The sequence below is a fragment of the Giraffa tippelskirchi genome, chromosome 8 (genome assembly GCF_054371585.1).
Source record: "Giraffa tippelskirchi isolate mGirTip1 chromosome 8, T2T-mGirTip1v1.2.pri, whole genome shotgun sequence".
In the NCBI taxonomy this organism is placed as follows: Eukaryota; Metazoa; Chordata; class Mammalia; order Artiodactyla; family Giraffidae; genus Giraffa; species Giraffa tippelskirchi.
This window is the reverse complement of record NC_137282.1, coordinates 103,955,909-103,973,833: the sequence shown is the minus strand read 5'-3', so window position 1 is coordinate 103,973,833 and position 17,925 is coordinate 103,955,909. Positions and strand designations below refer to the sequence as shown.

Sequence of the window (17,925 nt, the reverse complement as noted above, 5' to 3'; positions counted from 1 at the left end):
AAGGCAGAGAAAGGCATGGGTCTTAGGAGCTGGAGAGAGTTGGAAGGCAAGGAGGGACTTGAGCTAGCAGTGTCACCGGCAAAGCCCATTAACAATTCCTGGGAAATATAAAAAGCAATCTGAGTAATGAAATAAGGTCTAAACTTAAAAAAAAAAAAATCCTTTGTGCTGAATCTGGTTTCACTTGCTCACAGGGGGCCACATGCAGAGGCCTCGCATGCAGCCCTTTAGACCAGAGTTTCTGGTTGGAGACAGCTGTTTCCTATAACTCAATTCTGGCCAGGCCTGTGCGGAAGCGCTGAGCATAACGCAAGTCAAGATGGCGGCGGTGGCGGCCGGCAGGGCGCAGAGAGGAGTGCTCTGCCCTGCTCTCTGGAAGCTGAGCGGCGCACTTGTGCCAGCCTCGCGAGAACTCCGCCTCCTCTGGCGAGATCCCTATAAGGCAGCCGGGCCCACAACCTGTGGGATGAGCTTGTGCTCTAAGGCCCGAGCTATTGGCTCTCCATTCTCTGAGCTAAGAAAGGTTTCCTTTGCGTCTGCACCGGACTAGTTCTCGCTGGCCTGAGATACCCGGCAGGAGATGTCTTGTTGGGGTCCAACTGAAAAGGGTCAGTAATGGTAGGAGGAGGCCAGGCAGTGGGCTAAGAGAACTGAGTAGTGGGATCCCATCGTCCTCACAGCTGCTCCGTGGTAACTGTACCATGGTTGCCCCCTTTTGCATGTGAGAAGACGTAAGTTAAGTAACTTGCTCCATGTCACTCAACGAGTGGAGGTGAAAAACAGCTGTGCAGAAGGTAAGAAGGGTGGGTGAAATTGTAGTTTAGTGGAAAAAAACACCATTTCCTCTCCCTCTTCTCTCTTTACAGCGCAGATAATAATTCCCACCTTTCAGGATTGTTTGGTGGGATAAATGAGAGGGTTTGTGAATGTTCTGAGCTGCATGTGCTCAGTGGGAAGTCAGACCACGTTAGGGAAAGGGAGGCGAGGACAGACGTGGCATGGAGGAACTCTTGACATGACTAATGGCAGCCATGGGAAATAAATTTGGAAAGGAAAAGGGCTCTGGTTCATAGAAGGCTTGCAACCTGAGAGAGGGTGGGGATTGATGTGGCCTAGATACTTTCATAAAAGGGATTGTTCTCTTCTTACTTTTAAAATAGTACATACTCATGAATATTTTGGAGGAAACCCGGGAAAAGTATAAAGATGAAAATAAAATAATTCTACTACCCAGAGATACCCACTTAGAGCCTTTTTTGCATTATCTAACTTTGATCCTAACTTTGTGAAAGGTGTTATAAACTAGGAAATTAAGGTATTAAAGTTATGAAATAGTGTTTATATGCATGATATGTACATAAATACAGTATTCTTTATGGTTATACTGTAAAATAAGTCGTGCTTTTTTTCAGTTTGTTGTGAACATTTTCCTCATCACTGGATTTTTTTTTTTAATTTTTAAGGCTATAGAATATGAATAATAAGGTAGAACCATAATATACCTAACAAGTTCTCTGTTGTTGTCTATTTGTTTCCAACTTTTCACTATTAGAAATAGCACTGTGATGGATATCCTTATACAAAAGCTTTAATTGCATTAAAAATTATTTCTTTAGGCTGAATTCCTAGAAACAGAGACATTAGGTCAAAGAGTATGAGTGTTTTTAAGATTCTTGATTCATATTGCCAAATGGCTTTCAAGAAAGGTTGAATTCATTTATACTCTCATCAGCACTGTATGAGAGTTTCCATTTTATGGAAACGTTGCCAACAATGAGGTCTTTTTTTTTTTTTTAACTTTGTCAATTTCAAAGAAAAAATAGTATCTTGTTTCAATTTGTATTTCTTGGATTATAAGTGAGGTACAAACAATTTTTTTCCTAGTTTATTGGCCATTTGTATTTGTTCTTTTGTGAATTTTTTCTTTGTTTTCTCAATCATTATTCTAAAACAGCCCTTTTCAATAAAGACCTAACGTGAGCCATGTATGTAATTTAAAATTTTCTAGTATTGACATTAAACAAGTAAAAAGAAACAGGTAAAATAATGAAAAGTTATTTTAATAATAAAATTTATTTAGCCAAATATACCCCAAATATTATCATTTCAACACTGACACTAGCCATGTTTCAAGTCTTCTTGTGGTTAGTGGCTACCCTATTGGACAGTGCAGATTTAGAACAATTGGATAGAACTAGCATAGAATGTTAGTATCTCTGATATTTATTTATGAGATCTTCATAAATTCAGAATATTACCTTTTGTCTGTTGTACTTGTTATAACTTTTTCTAGTATGTCATTTGCCTTTTTTTTTGGATTGCGTATTTTAAAATTACATAGACAAATCTTTCATTTCTTTCTTTTGTTGTTTCTTCCATTGTTTTATGATTTACCCATTCTCAGATCAGTTAATTTTTCACCTAGATTTTTTAATGGTTTAGTTTTTAATGTAATTGTTTAATTCCAGAATTCATTGCATTTATTTTTAGTCTACCTGACTTATCAAAAAGGTCACTCTAGTTTTATGTCTATTGACTTCTCCTTATAATTTTTTATTGAATTTTATTAGGCTGGGCTGGGTTTTCATTGCGGTGTGCAGGCTTTTTCTCTGGTGAGAGGGAGGTACTCTCTACCTGAGGTACTCAGTTTTCTCATTGCAGTGGCTTCTCTTGTTGCGGAACATGGACTCTAAGGCTCTCAGGATTCATTAGTTGTGGTGTTTTGGGTTAGTTGCCCCAATGTGTGTGGAATCTGCCCAGACCAGGAATTGAACCCATGTCTCCTGCATTGGCAGGCAGACTCCAACCACTGGATCACCAGTGTAATTTTTAATTGTTTCTATCTTATGTATTTTGATGCTTTGTTACTTAGTAGCAGGTCCCAATCATTGATCCTTATAAAGGAATATGATCTTCCTGGTCCTTTCTAATGTCTTTTGCTTTAACTTTTTTTCCTTTGTTTGAAATTAATACCTGGATTTGGTGTCTGCATTTGCTTAAGAAATCATTGCCCAACCTTCAATTTTTAACTTTTCAATTTTATTTTGCACAAATGTGTGTGTGTGTACTCAGTCATGTCTGACTCTGCAACCCCATGGACTGTAGCCCACCAAGCTCCTCTGTCCATGGGATTTTCCAGTCAAGAATACTGGAGTGGGTTGCCATTTCCTTCTCTAGGGGATCTTCCCAACCTAGAGATTGAACCTATGTCTCTTGTATCTCCTGCATAGGCAGGCAAATTCTTTACCACTGGTGCTACCTGGGAAGTTTTGTGGAAAAGGGGATGAAGAATAAGAGGCAAAGAGAATACACCAGCTGTCTCTTAAAGATGCATGAGCACCTTTGTCTTAAAGGCCACCGGTGAGAACTTCATTCATGGGGATACCTAGGTGAAGAGTAGGTGATGGTTCCTTTCTCGGAAGCCATCATCTGGCTATAGACTCTTACCAGAGAAGAAGGAAGAATTGATATTGGGGTGGGGGAGCAATGAGAAATTTCTGCCACACCAATAGTAGGGTTGTCTCTGCCTCCATCCTGTCTGAAGCACTCTGCATCATGGGAGGCCTGTTCACCACACCTATTTTTCTATATCCCACCTTGTTGTAGGCTGGGAGCAACAGTCCTAGAAGGACATAGTAGGGGACATGCTTAGGATAGTTTTGAGGATATGAGGGGAATGTAATGTGCTACTCCAAAAAGCAGTACAGTCACAGCTGCTTGATTTTCTAAAGTACATTCCAGATGTCATGCAGGAAGTGGGAAAGAAACATGTCTTTGCCTTCTTTCAGACTGTGGTTTGTTCAATTTTAAGTGGCAAAAATATGTCACCTCATATTTTTTTTTGTTTTTTTAGTCGCTCAGTCATGTCCAATTCTTTTGCGACTCATGGACTGTAGCCCACCAGGCACCTCTGTCCATGGGATTTCCCAGGCAGGAAGACTGGACCAGGTTGCCATTTCCTTCTCCAGGGGATCTTCCTGACCCAGGGATCAAATCTGTGTCTCCTGCATTGGCAGGCAGATTCTTTACGACTGAGCCACCAGGGAAGCCCTTGTCACCTTCTCTCAGTTCAGTTGAGCCACTCAGTCATGTCCAACTCTTTGCAACCCCATGAACCGCAGCACGCCAGGCCTCCCTGCCCATCACCAACTCCTGGAGTCCACCCAAACCCATGTCCATCAAGTCGGTGATGCCGTCCAGCCATCTCATCCTCTGTCGTCCCCTTCTCCTCCTGCCCCCAATCTTTCCCAGCATCAGGGTCTTTTCCAATGAGTCAACTGTTCGCATGATGTGGCCAAAGTATTGGAGTTTCAGCTTCAACATCAGTCCTTCCAATGAACACCCAGGGCTGATCTCCTTGCAATCCAAGGGACTCTCAAGAGTCTTCTCCAACACCACAGTTCAAAAGCATCAATTCTTCGGCACTCAGCTTTCTTCACAGTCCAACTCGCACATCCATACATGACTACTGGAAAAACCAGAGCCTTGACTAGATGGACCTTTGTTGGCAAAGTAATGTCTCTGCTTTTAAATATGCTATCTAGGTTGGTCATAACTTTCCTTCCAAGGAGTAAACGTCTTTTAATTTCATGGCTGCAATCACCATCTGCAGTGATTTTGGAGCCCTCCAAAATAAAGTCAGTTACTGTTTCCACTGTTTCCCCATCTATTTGCCATGAAGTGATGGGACCGGATGCCATGATCTTAGTTTTCTGAATGTTGAGCTTTAAGCCAACTTTTTCACTCTGCTCTCTCACTTTCATCAAGAGGCTTTTTAGTTCTTCTTCACTTTCTGCCATAAGGGTGGTGTCATCTGCATATCTGAGGTTATTGATATTTCTCCCGGCAACCTTAATTCCAGCTTGTGTTTCTTCTAGCCCAGCGTTTCTCATGATGTACTCTGCATATAAGTTAAATAAGCAGGGTGACAATATACAGCTTTGACATACTCCTTTTCCTATTTGGAACCAGTCTGTTGTTCCATGTCCAGTTCTAACTGTTGCTTCCTGACCTGCATACAGGTTTCTCAAGAGACAAGTCAGGTGGTCTGGTATTCCCATCTCTTTCAGAATTTTCCACAGTTTATTGTGATCCACACAGTCAAAGGCTTTGGTATAGTCAATAAAGCAGAGGTAGATGTTTTTCTGGAACTCTCTTGCTTTTTCGATGATCCAGCGGATGTTGGCAATTTGATCTCTGGTTCCTCTGCCTTTTCTAAAACCAGCTTGAACATCTGGAATTTCACTGTCACGTATTGTTGAAGCCTGTCTTGGAGAATTTTGAGCGTCACTTTACTAGCATGTGAGATGAGTGCAATTGTGCGGTAGTTTGAGCATTGTTTGGTATTGCCTTTCTTTGGGATTGGGATGAAAACTGACCTTTTCCAGTCCTGTGCCCACTGCTGAGTTTTCCAAATTTGCTGGCATATTGAGTGCAACACTTTCACAGCATCATCTTTCAGGATTTGAAATAGCTCAACTGGAATTCCATCACCTCCACTAGCTTTGTTCGTAGTGATGCTTTCTAAGGCCCAAGTGACTTCACATTCCAAGATGTCTGGCTCTAGGTGAGTGGTCACACCATTGTGATTATCTGGGTTGTGAAGATCTTTTCTGTACAGTTCTTCTGTGTATTCTTGCCACCTCTTCTTAATATCTTCTGCTTCTGTCAGGTCCATACCATTTCTGTCCTTTATCGAACCCATCTTTGCATGAAATGTTCCCTTGGTATCTCTAATTTCCTTGAAGAGATCTCTAGTATTTCCCATTCTGTTGTTTTCCTCTATTTCTTTGCATTGATTGCTGAGGAAGGTTTTCTTATCTCTCCTTGCTATTCTTTGGAACTCTACATTCAAATGAGAGTATCTTTCCTTTTCTCCTTTGCTTTTCGGTTCTCTTCTTTTCACAGCTCAATTCAGTTCCAAATGTTTTGTAATTAGTAGATTGTCCTTAGGAGAAGGCAATGGCACCCCACTCCAGTACTCTTGCCTGGGAAATCCCATGGACAGAGGAGCCTGGTAGGCTGCAGTCCATGGGGTCATGAGAAGTCGCACACGACTGAGAGATTTCACTTTCACTTTTCACTTTCATGCATTGGAGAAGGAAATGGCCATCCACTCCAGTATGCTTCTCTGGAGAATCCCAGGGACGGAGAAGCCTGGTGGGCTGCCGTCTATGGGGTCGCACAGAGTCGGACATGACTGACGCTACTTAGCAGCAGCAGCAGATTGTCTTGCATACTTTAGAAATGGATTGGCAATCTCGGTTTTAGTTTTTCTTGTATGTATGTATATGTATGTCTTTCATACATATACAAGCATTAGGAGTTGTTAATCAAACATCACACATTTTTTCCCCTGTGTTAGTAATTCATTTTTGACCAGAAGTTGAGGTCATGAAAGCCATGCATGAGAAGGATGCCTGACTTGACAAAAGATATTTGGAAGAGATTGAGCTTAGAGGCATGTACACAGGCCAGGAGTCAATGACAGCAGTCTTACACTGGGACAGTGAGACCCTTGATAGGATAGGGACATGAGTGATGGAGCAGAAAGTGTGTGTCCGTGAACGGTTCCCCTCAAAGGAAACACTGAGTCTTTGTCAAAGATGGGACACAGCTGATAAAGAGAAAAGAGTTGAACGGTTCCCCTCAAAGGAAACACTGAGTCTTTGTCAAAGATGGGACACAGCTGATAAAGAGAAAAGAGTTGACTTAATTTTTTTTGTTTGGGTTGACAGAAATTCTGTGTGAAATGAGAAAATCTCACAAAAATATGAGAGGGTTGGAAATCTGACTTATTGGAAAATGTTGTTTTAGTTTGGGATATGCTAACTTTGAGAGGGAAGCAGTCCGCGTAGGGAGGATACTGAAGATTAGCTTGTCAGCAGCCGTTTGCTCTCCCTTCCTGGCGTCCTTGAGCGCAGGGTACAGAAAGATACCCAAACACACCTGTTTCTCTCAGCCTTCTTAACAGATAGGCTACATGCATGTGACTTAGGGCCCACAAGTAACTGCACCTTGTGAGATTAAATTGTAGCAGTGGGTACACACAGGCTTGGGGAAGAGGTCACCTCTGAGCTTGAGTCAGTAATTGTGTGCTGAGAGTAATGAAGTGGTAGGAGGGTGGCTACTCAAAGAGAAGAAGAAAAACGTGTTGGTCAAATGTGCGGGGATCATATTAAGGAGATACTCTGAAAAGCATAAGAGGATTGATGCAATTGTGGGGCTCGTTGAGGCTAAAAGGCATGAAACTGTAAGGGCCATATCAATTGAATTTTGTATCTTTTTTTCCTTTGGGACCCAAAGCAGTGCCTGATGGAGTAACATGATCTGTATTTGCTATGACTACATAATTACTGTTATTTTAAGGTTTTTTTAAACAAGAAGTCTTTTTAAAAAATTCTATTTATTTATTATTGGCTGGGCTGGGTCTTCATTGCTGTGCAAGCTTTTCTCTAGTTGTGGTGAGCAGGGGCTACTCTCTAGATGCGGTGCATGGGCTTCCTATCACAGTGGCTTCTCTTGTTGTGGAGCACAGGCTCTAGGGCATACAGGCTTCAGTAGTTAAGGCTCCCAGGCTCTAGAGCACAAGCTCAAAAGCTGTGGCACATGGGCTTAGTTCTGCAACATGTGGGATCTTCCTGGATCAGGGATTGAACCTGTGTCTCCTGCATGGCAGGCAGAGTCTTTACTACTGAGCCACCAGGGAAGTCGCCCTCCCCCCCGCCCCTTATTACTTTTGATAATATGACCTTCAGCAAGTTGTTTAGAGTTTCTGAATTTTAGCTCCCTCCTCTGTAAGAGAAAGATCATCTTACATGTGTAACAGTGTTTGCTAGGATTGAAGCACCCTCCAAAGTGAGTATGCAATTACAGTTCCCTGCCCCTGTCAATCAGATTAACAGGCTAGGCAATTAAGATACAAAGCATATTATGACAAAATCCCTGCCCTCAGAAGCTCACATTCTACTAGGGGAAAGAGAGAGGAAAATGATGATGGCAGTACAAATAAAGTCTGTGATAAAGGTACACAGCAGGTTCATCTCTGTTTTGTAGGACTGGGAATTGCAGAGGAATCAGGTGGGATTCTCAGAGGAGGGCAGAATTTGCTCTGGATCAGAAGGGTGAGTGCAAGTGTAAGACAGAGAAAGCAGGGCAAGTGGGCAAGTCATTTCCAGCTGATAGAACAGCATGAGGCCACAGATTAAGTGATTTTATACCACAACAGTGGCACAGTGGTGTGAAAATTCTCTGCCAGCCCAGGGGAAGAACTAATAGTGTGTTGAGGTCCTGGGGAGGAGAGGTAATCATGATCAACCCATTCATTGGTTCTGGGACTGGCTCTGTCAATTGACACCTTCCTTTTACGTATCTTCATAATTCCTCTCCTTTGACAGCTTCTCCTTGGTTGAAACCTGTACACTCATGTTTCCTTAGGTCTGAAATCATTTTCCTTGTTTGCTATTTCCTCAATCTACTGTCCTGTATCTCTCTTTCTTTTCCTTTCATTCCTAGCCTCCTTTTCCTCTCTTTACAACTCATTACTCAATGCCCTGCACTCTGGATTCTCTGCCCATTCCTGTCCTGAGGTGTTCTTAAAGGTCACCACGGCCCCTCGGTGGCCAGAATTTGTTGCCTTCTCTTTTATTCCCTTTTAATTTATTTCTGTGATGTTTAGCCTTTTGCCATCTCTTCCTGAGTTTCTGTTTCACTGTCCCCTCAGATCCTGTTGCGTCTTCTGTCGCCTTTGTCAGGACTCTTCTATTGCCCAACCCTAAAGTTTGATGTTTCATAGCATTCATTTCTAAGCTCCTTTCTTACAATCAACAAGTCTCTCTGAGTAATGTCATCCACTCTTGAAGTTTCCATTACCTCTCCTAATTATTCTTGTGATTTACACTGGCTATCTGTGGAAATCACTTAATCTGTGGCCTCTGCCTCTGTCCTGGGGTTCCAACTCATATTCCCCATCTCCTGTTAAGGACTCCACTTCTCTGTCCCTCAGGCACCTCTGAGTGAATATATCCCAAATCAAGCTTCCTATCCTCTCCAACAGTTCTATTTCCTGTAGGTCCCACTTCCATTTCACAGTCCAAATGTGAAACCCGGGAGTGGTCCTTACTTTCCTCTCTTTCTCTCTCCTGTCTATCCAGTCTGTCAACAAATCCTTTTATTTCTACTTTCTACATACCTCATGAGTTTATCCTCTCCTCTGTCTCTTCCTGTTACTGTCAAAGTTCTTATCGTTGTTCAGCTCGAGCAGCTTCCTTTCACTGCACTTATATTCATCCTTGAATATCTTTTAGAGTGATAATTCCAAAATTCATTCTTTCCTACAGTGAATGATTTAAATCATGCTGCAGCCCTTATTTAAAGTAACTATTTTTTTTTTTTATCACCCAAAATAGTAGTTCCCAATTCTTTTTGCGTGGGTTTTTTTTTTTCATGTCAAAAAACATCATAGATGCCCCCATGATAGCTATACTCTTTTCACCTGTTAATTGAGATTACCTAAATTAAAAGCTACTTTGAATTCAGCAACAATTTACAATTTATTTTGTTATTAAGAAATAAAGCATTGACATACAATTGACCAATAATAATATCTACCCAGGAACATAAGATACCTTCAATCTGTAGACAATGAATTCTTGACTTCTTGCCATGACTACTTACCACCAGTCAAGAACCACTGCCTTGAAGATGACATCCGCATTAGTTAGTGAGCTGTATAAACTACTTTAAACTGTTTCCAGTTTCGTCTCCAGCCACTTTGCTGTGCTTGCCTTCTTGCCCCACTTCAGCCACACAAGCTGCTCCCGTTCCTTCCACTTCTCACTCATCACCATTCCCAGAAATGCCCTTACATCCTTTTCTTTGCCTCGCCTTATCCCATAAGATTTTTTGCTCTTTCGTGTAACTCATAATATTTCATACGTCATCTCTAGTGCAGCACTTACTATATTGTATTGGGGTGGTTTTTAACATTTGTCTCCTTCACCAGATTCTGGGCTCCTAGGAGGCAGAGTCTGGGTCCTATCCACCTTTGTATCCTGGGTCCCTAGCAGAGTGCCTGGTGTATAGTAGGTGCTCACGTGGTAGAGGTGGATTCATAGTGACTCTTAGGATATCTTTCACAGCCTTAGAAAGAGCAATTTTCTGGCAGAAGAAAAACAGCATAGCCCTGCCCTGAGTGCCCAGGTCTTTCCTTGTAATTGCCGCTCTATACAGAAACAAATAATAATGTTACAGTCAGCTGAAACGCTGTAGAAAGTCACAGCTGGAAGGAACTGCAGCTCTCATTCAATGTGACTCCTTCATATTGCACATGAGGAAACGGCACTGAGCCTTTCCTTATCTAGATCCAGCAACACAGTTTTCAACTTTCTCCATATTCAGATTCTTGATTCATTTTCTTTGGCTCCTGGCTTGTCCACAGTCCTCCTAGTGTGTTGGAGTAAGTCGTCCATTTATGAAAGATTTCAAATCGTTTTAGTCCCTGACTTTCAAGTTGTCAAATGGCTACAACTCATAGATAATTTCCGCTTTAAAATGGTTTAGACACATAGGGAGCACAGCTCAGTGCTCTGTGATGACCCTGAGGAGTGGGTGGGGGCAGTGGGAGGGAGGCTGCAGAGGAAGGGGATGTGTGTATGTGTATAGCTGATTCATGTTGTTGTACAGTGGAAACTAGCACTAAAGCAGTTATCCTCCAATTAAAAAAAAATGGTTTAGACATGTCACCCTTCTTCTTGGCCAAATCTTTGACCAGGCAGTATCTAAGGAGGAACCAAATTGGCAGATTTGAATCCTAACTTCATTTACTTCTCTTGCCCAGGCTCTGGTGGCAGTGCGAATGGGCAGCAAAATGCCAAAGGCAAGTGGCCAGAGGAAGAGCAGCAACCTGGACATTCACCCTCTGGAAAAATGAAACTTCACTGGAGTCTCCTCTCACTTCAGAGAGCAGAAGCTACCTGGTTTCTAAACTTGGAAGTGCTGAGCCTCCAATGCCAGGTATCAGATAAGGGATGGGTGTTTCTGTGGCAACTCAGAGTTGTGTGTAAGGGGAATGGTTTGTATGGAGCTGTGAAGTACGTAGATTGGGGAGAACATGGGAGAAATTTGCCTTTGGCAAGATGCTAAACCTCTGCAGCATCTTCAGGGCACAGCGTATAACATGGAAAAAATGAAACCCTCTTCTGTTGCATCCAACTGCATGGTCACTTTGAGAACCACAAAGTAGTAGTCATTCTTGAAGTGTGTGCAAGGAAAATTAGCAACAGGAAGTCACAACCTAGGATTTCTGAAGAGCCTGCCTCAGATTATTGCCTCTCCACAGAGGGAAAGCCTGGGCCTCCCTCTGAATTTAAACGAGGTATTACTGCTGACCATTAAAAATGAAAATCCTCCTTCATCCAGTAGCCTGTAGGTGTGCAGACATCCTTACCAATCTGTGTTCCATCTTTTGGCAAGTAAATATGATCTGAAATCATCTATTTATACTTTATACAAAATTCCTAACTCCAAGGGATAAAAATTGTCAGGCTCCCAAATTCAAGTCTAGAGAAGTTAGAATCCTGATTGTTTACAAAGCTTGCCATCAAATGGAGCTGGTGTTAATTAACTCTGGCATCCCTAAATTCAACTTTGCATATTCAATGGTTGCTATGAAAAGCTGGGTCTGAATAACAAATGCACAGACGGCACCATTAAGCAGAGAGCAGGCATCACATAGTTTTTCTTGGGTTGCTTCTGTTACCAATCAAGCTTGTAGACGTGAGGCTAGAGAGTTTCTGACAGTAAGTTCCACAAAAAGATGCTGTTCATTTATTTTGGCAGTGGGCTGTACTATTCTAAGAAGGCAGCTGTGCGTGGCAGAGCCCAGCTTTATAACTCAAAATTTGTCCTTCCTTCACAGTTGCAGGACATTGGGTTATGGCATTTTAGAGGGAGGTGGAACAGATAGAAGGCTGTATTGAGAAACAGCAGTTAAAATGCTGTGCCTCATAAAATCCCTTATGTGCAGTACAATGTTTTCAGTTATAGATGAACATAATTCAAAGGGCAATTTACTTTTCATCATTTGTACTATTGTATATTCCTACCATATTTGTCACTTTTATTTCTTTGCAGACAATTTTCAACTTGTGCAGTTCGATAGTAGCTCGTGGATATATTTAAATCCCAAGCCAAGAGGATTTACACTGATACTTTGCAATTATAGTGAGCATTTTCCAAGTTCCACAAAAGCCGTATTTAAACAGAATATTTCTGGACATAAAGCAAGCCAGCAATACAATAGCTGAAAAGTGGGCCTTTATTTTTCACCTGATACTTTTCTGGACAACACAATGGTGAGGTCACTCTGAGGGGATTCCGAGGCACACAGAGAAACACCCATGTATATAACCAAGGAGCAGACTGACCTGTGGTGAGCATGCCTTTGTCTGGGCTCATGTGACAAAACAATTTACAGATGCTCTAATGACAGACAGGTTGTTTTTCTTGCAGTTCTTGGCAGTATGCTCACTGTAAACCGAGAATGGAGTTTAGCACCTGAGAGCAGGGTTCTAAGCAGGATTGCGGGGTGAGAAGGAAAGGAGAAGATAACAAAGTGCCCCAGGCAGTCTTCAATCTGTTTCCTCGTTGTGAAGAGTACACAGTGTGTGTTTGTTTCCTCTGTCAATTACCAGGCAAATATCTAACTGTCTTTGCATATGCTCAAATCAACTGTTTCATCAATGCTTCTAGGATAAAAGACCACAAACACCCAGGGCCATATTGTTCATCATATATTGTTGTCTTTGCATATATGCTGCTGCTGCTGCTGCTACTGCTAAGTCACGTCAGTCGTGTCCGACTCTGTGCGACCCCATAGACGGCAGCCCACCAGGCTCCCCCATTCCTGGGATTCTCCAGGCAAGAACAGTGGAGTGGGGTGCCATTGCCTTCTCCTGCATATATGCTAGAGTTTACTAACTCCAGTTCACCCCATTGCATCCATATAAGTACACAGTAGTATCTGCGTTGTTTGATGTTAGAATAGAGATTTGGGTTTGGAACTGAGATCTATCCATAAATCTTTTTTGTAATTCTTCTTTCTCTGATTATTTCCTTTTAATCTACTCTGCTTTAAACCAGACGCTCCTAAAATAGTCTGTACCTTGAACAAACTGGGCATTGTTGGGGTTGCGTGCTTGTAGTTCCACGGAAACCATGTCCCTGAGTCAGAAAGCAAACACCAGGCCTGTTGTATCGATACCATGATGTGTGCTACTAACGTTAACACCTAACACATGTGAACTGGCCAAGACTTTCTCTGCAGGATGTAGGGAGGGTTGGAGCTAATTGGAAGCATAACCTATGACTGTTTGGGGAACGTAAAGTCATGTCATCTCAGAGGCAGGCCTTTTCTTACGCTTCTCAGTGGGGCTCCTCTTTCCCTACTAGTGCTTATGGGACTTTCCTGGCAGTCCAGGGGTTAAGACTTCATACTTCCAATGGAGAAGTCGCAAGTTCAGTCCTTGGTTGGGGAACCAAGATTGCACGTGCCACAGGGTGAGGCCAAAAAAAAAAAAGATAGTGCTCGGTTTTAAGGTAGTGAGCGGAAGACTAGAGGCCTTTTGCTTCCTGCACATCAATCACTTTGCACCTCAGACCTTAGAGTGTGTTTGTTTATAAGAGGGCAGACCACACAAGCCTTGCTTCTGAATTCTTGGAGAGTTCTCAAGTCAGCTAACTGCAAGAGCCCAATTAATCAGACTCTATGGTGGAAAGAGGTAAGAATAAAAACTCAAGTGTCTCAAGTGATTAAGCAATACAGATTGCATATCTGTTGTTGTCCATGGCTTCATGGGTCAGCTTTAAGCCAGGGGTCAGCAAACTATCATCTGTACCCTGATATCATACAGCCCACAAACTAAAAATGATTTTTTACATTTTTAAAGTGCTGTTAGGAAAAAACACTAAAAGCAAATAATTTGGAATAGAGAGTGTATGTGGCCCACAAAACCTAAAATATTTATTATCTGGACTTTTACAGAAAAAATGTCTAAGCTAGGAGGGTGCAATCATGAGAAATTTCTCATTTTTAGCTGCTATGTCATTTCTCTTTGTCCCTTAAGTTGTCTGTGTTGTCTGTCAGCTTAGGAGAGGACTTTGACTCAAGGACCCTATGAGAACCAGGTGTAGTTTGGGAGCTTTCTGCATCGCTCTGAGGCATGCCTTACCACAATCCAAGGCTGCCATACCTTGTGTTCAGCAGGTAAGTGGATGCAGAACCAAGGGCTTACAAAGAGTGAGACTGAATGCAGACTAGAGCAATGCTCTCTAACTTCCCAGCCATGAAGGGACTCCCAGAGCAGCCTTGCCTCCCAGTGAGCACACGTGTTTATCAGATCGTCTGAGCCATTTGATACTTGGGTGTTTTTCTTCCAATACCCTTCTTTAAGAGCTGGCTCACCTCCAAGGTTTGGGGAAGATAAGATTCTAAGTTGATTCCTAAAGTTTCTGGTGAGATAGCGACTGCCTTTCATTCCAGGTTCTTCCTTTTTACTCTTTGATCTGATTCCCAGAAGAGTCATGAGTGTTTGTCTTGCTGCAACTTTGCCTGAATGTTGCCAGGAAGCTCTGCGGATGTGTCTGTAGGTTGATTACCGGGGTTTAGGGGTAGAGAGGGGGAGCATCTTTTGTCTTGCTTTCTCATTGGGCCAAACTCTCTTCTTGAAGGACACAAGTCCAAAGTCTAACGTGCTCCCCCTGAGGTAGATATTTCCCACATAAGTAGACTAAGCAGCAAACCCAGGGCTGACATCACCATTTCCTCATGACTCTCATTTCCCCCACTCTTCATCCTATTTGAAGTTGCCCCAACTTAGGCCCTCCTCATCTCTCACAGAGACCAATGTAGTGACCTCTTCCCTGGTGACTTGACTCCAGAAGCCAACTCAGTCTACTCTGCATCCTGCTTGCAGGGAGCTGGAAGCCTGGCCACATCACCGAAGGTTGGAGCCCTCCTTTTGGCTCTCCGTTGCCTACAGAATGGAAAGTTCAATTCTGTTGCAGCATTTTGAGGCCTACCTAGTTTTCTAGTAAATCTGCCTCCTTCCTTCCCTCACCTTCTGTTTGCTCTTATCCTTCAACTGTGGTTACTGAGAGGTGTGATTCCGTAAGCTGGTTTCATCACCTACCCATGCCTTTACTAACTCTGGTTCTACCATCTGAAATGCCCAGCTTGTTTCACTAATACCTAATCATTTTCAACTTGAGGGGTCAAAGGTCATGCTAAGGATTGAATTTTGTCCCCCCCAAAAGATGTTGAAGTCCTAATCCTAGTCCCTTATTTGGAAATAGAGTTTTGCAGATGGTTAAGTTAAGATGGGGTCACTAGAATGAGCCCTAATGCAAAATGACTGGTGTCCTTATAAAAAGACTAAATTTGATTGCAGATAGACTTGCAGAGAGGAAAGACCATGTGAAGACATGGAAGAACACCATCTAAAAGACAGGGGTTGACAAAGGCCACCAGAAGCCAGAAGAAAGGTATGGAACTGATTCTCCTTTAGCCCTCAGAAGGAACCAAGACTGCTGACACTTTGATCTTGGATTTCAAGCCTCCAGGACTATGAGGAAATAAATTTCTGTTGTTTGTGCATGTTTGTGCAAAATTGCTTCAGTCATGTCTGATTCTTTGCGACCCTATGGGCTGTGTAGCCCACCAGGATCCTCCGTCCATGGGATTCTCCAGTCAAGAAAACTGGAGTGGGTTGCCATGTTCTTCTCCAGGAATCTTCCCAATCCAGAGATTGAGCCCACATCTCTATGTCTCTTGCATTGGCAGGTGGGTTCTTTACCAATAGCACCACCTGGGAAGCCCTTCTGTTGTTTAAGCCACCCAATTTGTAATACTTTGTTATGGCAGTGTTAGTAAACTAATACAGGTCATTTTTAATGTAGAGCCTTTTTGGATCCACATAAAGTCAAAATGACCAATCTATCGTGTCCCAGCTTGTTCCTGGTATAGCCCACAGTCCCAATAGCCATAACACATTAATGCAGTACTTCCCTGGTGGCTCAGATGGTAAAGCATCTGCCTACAACGTGGGAGACCCGGGTTCAATCCCTGGATTGGGAAGATCTCCTGGAGAAGGAAATGGCAACCCACTCCATTGGGAAACCCACTCCAGTGGGATTTTGCCTGGAAAATCCCATGGACGGAGGAGCCTGTTAGGCTACAGTCCATGGGGTCGCAAAGAGTAGGACACGACTGAGCGACTTCACTTTCACTTTATAAAAAAAGCCATTTCTTAAAAGTTGAATTATAGTTTATTTACAATGTTGTAAATAATGCAATGGTCATAGCAAACACCCTGTTTCAATAACATAAGAGGACATCACGAGATGGTCAACACCGAAATCAGATTGATTACATTCTTTGCAGCCAAAGGTGGAGAAGCTCTATACAGTCAGCAAAATAAGACTGGGAGCTGACTGTGGCTCAGATCATGAACTCCTTATTGCCAAATTAAGACTTAAATTGAGGAAAGTAGGGAAAACCACTAGACCATTCAGGTATGACCTAAATCAAATCCCTTACGATTATACAAGGGAAGTAAGAAATAGATTTAAGGGACTAGATCTGATGGACAGAGGGCCTGATGAACTATAGATGGAGGTTTGTGACATGGTACAGGAGACAGCGATCAAGACCATCCCCAAGAAAAAGAAATGCAAAAAAGCAAAATGGCTGTCTGAGGAGGCCTTACAAAAGTAGCTGTGAAAAGAAGAGAAGCGAAAAGCAAAGGAGAAAAGGAAAGATATACCCATTTGAATGCAGAGTTCCAAAGAATAGCAAGGAAAGATAAGAAAGCAGTCCTCAGTGATCAGAGGAAAACAATAGAATGGGAAATACTAGAGATCTCTTCAAGAAAATTAGAGATACCAAGGGAATATTTCATGCAAAGATGGGTACAATAAAGGACAGAAATGGTATGGACCTAACAGAAGCAGAAGGTATTAAGAAGAGGTGGCAAGAATGCACTGAAGAACTGTACAAAAAAGATCTTCACGACCCAGATAATCACGATGATGTGATCACACACCTAGAGCCAGACATCCTGGAATGTGAAGTCAAGTGGGCCTTAGAAAGCATCACTACGAACAAAGCTAGTGGAGGTGATGGAATTCCAGTTGAGCTATTTCAAATCCTGAAAGATAATGCTGTGAAAGTGTTGCACTCACTATGCCAGCAAATTTGGAAAACTCAGCAGTGGCCACTGGACAGTTTTCATTCCAATCCCAAAGAGAGGTAATGCCAAAGAATGCTCAAACTACCGCACAATTGCACTCATCTCACACGCTAGTAAAGTAATGCTCAAAATTCTTCAAGACAGGCTTCAACAATATGTGAACAATACGTGAACCGTGAACTTCCAGATGTTCAAGCTGGTTTTAGAAAAGGCAAAGGAACCAGAGATCAAATTGCCAACATCCTCTGGATCATCGAACAAGCAAGAGAGTTCCAGAAAAACATCTCTTGCTACTTTATTGACTATGCCAAAGCCTTTGACTGTGTGGATCACAACAAACTGTGGAAAATTCTTCAAGAGATGGGAATACCAGACCACCTGACTTGTCTCTTGAGAAACCTGTATGCAGGTCAAGAAGCAACAGTTAGAACTGGACATGGAACAACAGACTGGTTCCAAATAGGAAAAGGAGTACGTCAAGGCTGTATATTGTCACCCCGCTTATTTAACTTATATGCAAAGTACATCATGAGAAATGCTGGACTGGATGAAGCACAAGCTGGAATCAAGATTGCTGGGAGAAATATCAATAACCTCAGATATGCAGATGACACCACCCTTATGGCAGAAAGTGAAGAAGAACTAAAGAGCCTCTGAAGGTTAAAGAGTAGAGTGAAAA

At 42.4% G+C, this 17,925-nt stretch overlaps 1 long non-coding RNA gene across 1 annotated transcript; it reads left to right on the top strand.

Annotated features, from left to right (window-relative positions):
* The first annotated feature begins 439 nt into the window (after positions 1-439).
* LOC145516757 (uncharacterized) lies at positions 440-16,795 on the top strand. The gene is made up of 4 exons (XR_014061741.1): positions 440-794; positions 10,838-11,013; positions 12,133-12,430; positions 15,447-16,795. It is a non-coding gene; the product is annotated as an uncharacterized LOC145516757 (long non-coding RNA).
* Positions 16,796-17,925: the final 1,130 nt, after the last annotated feature.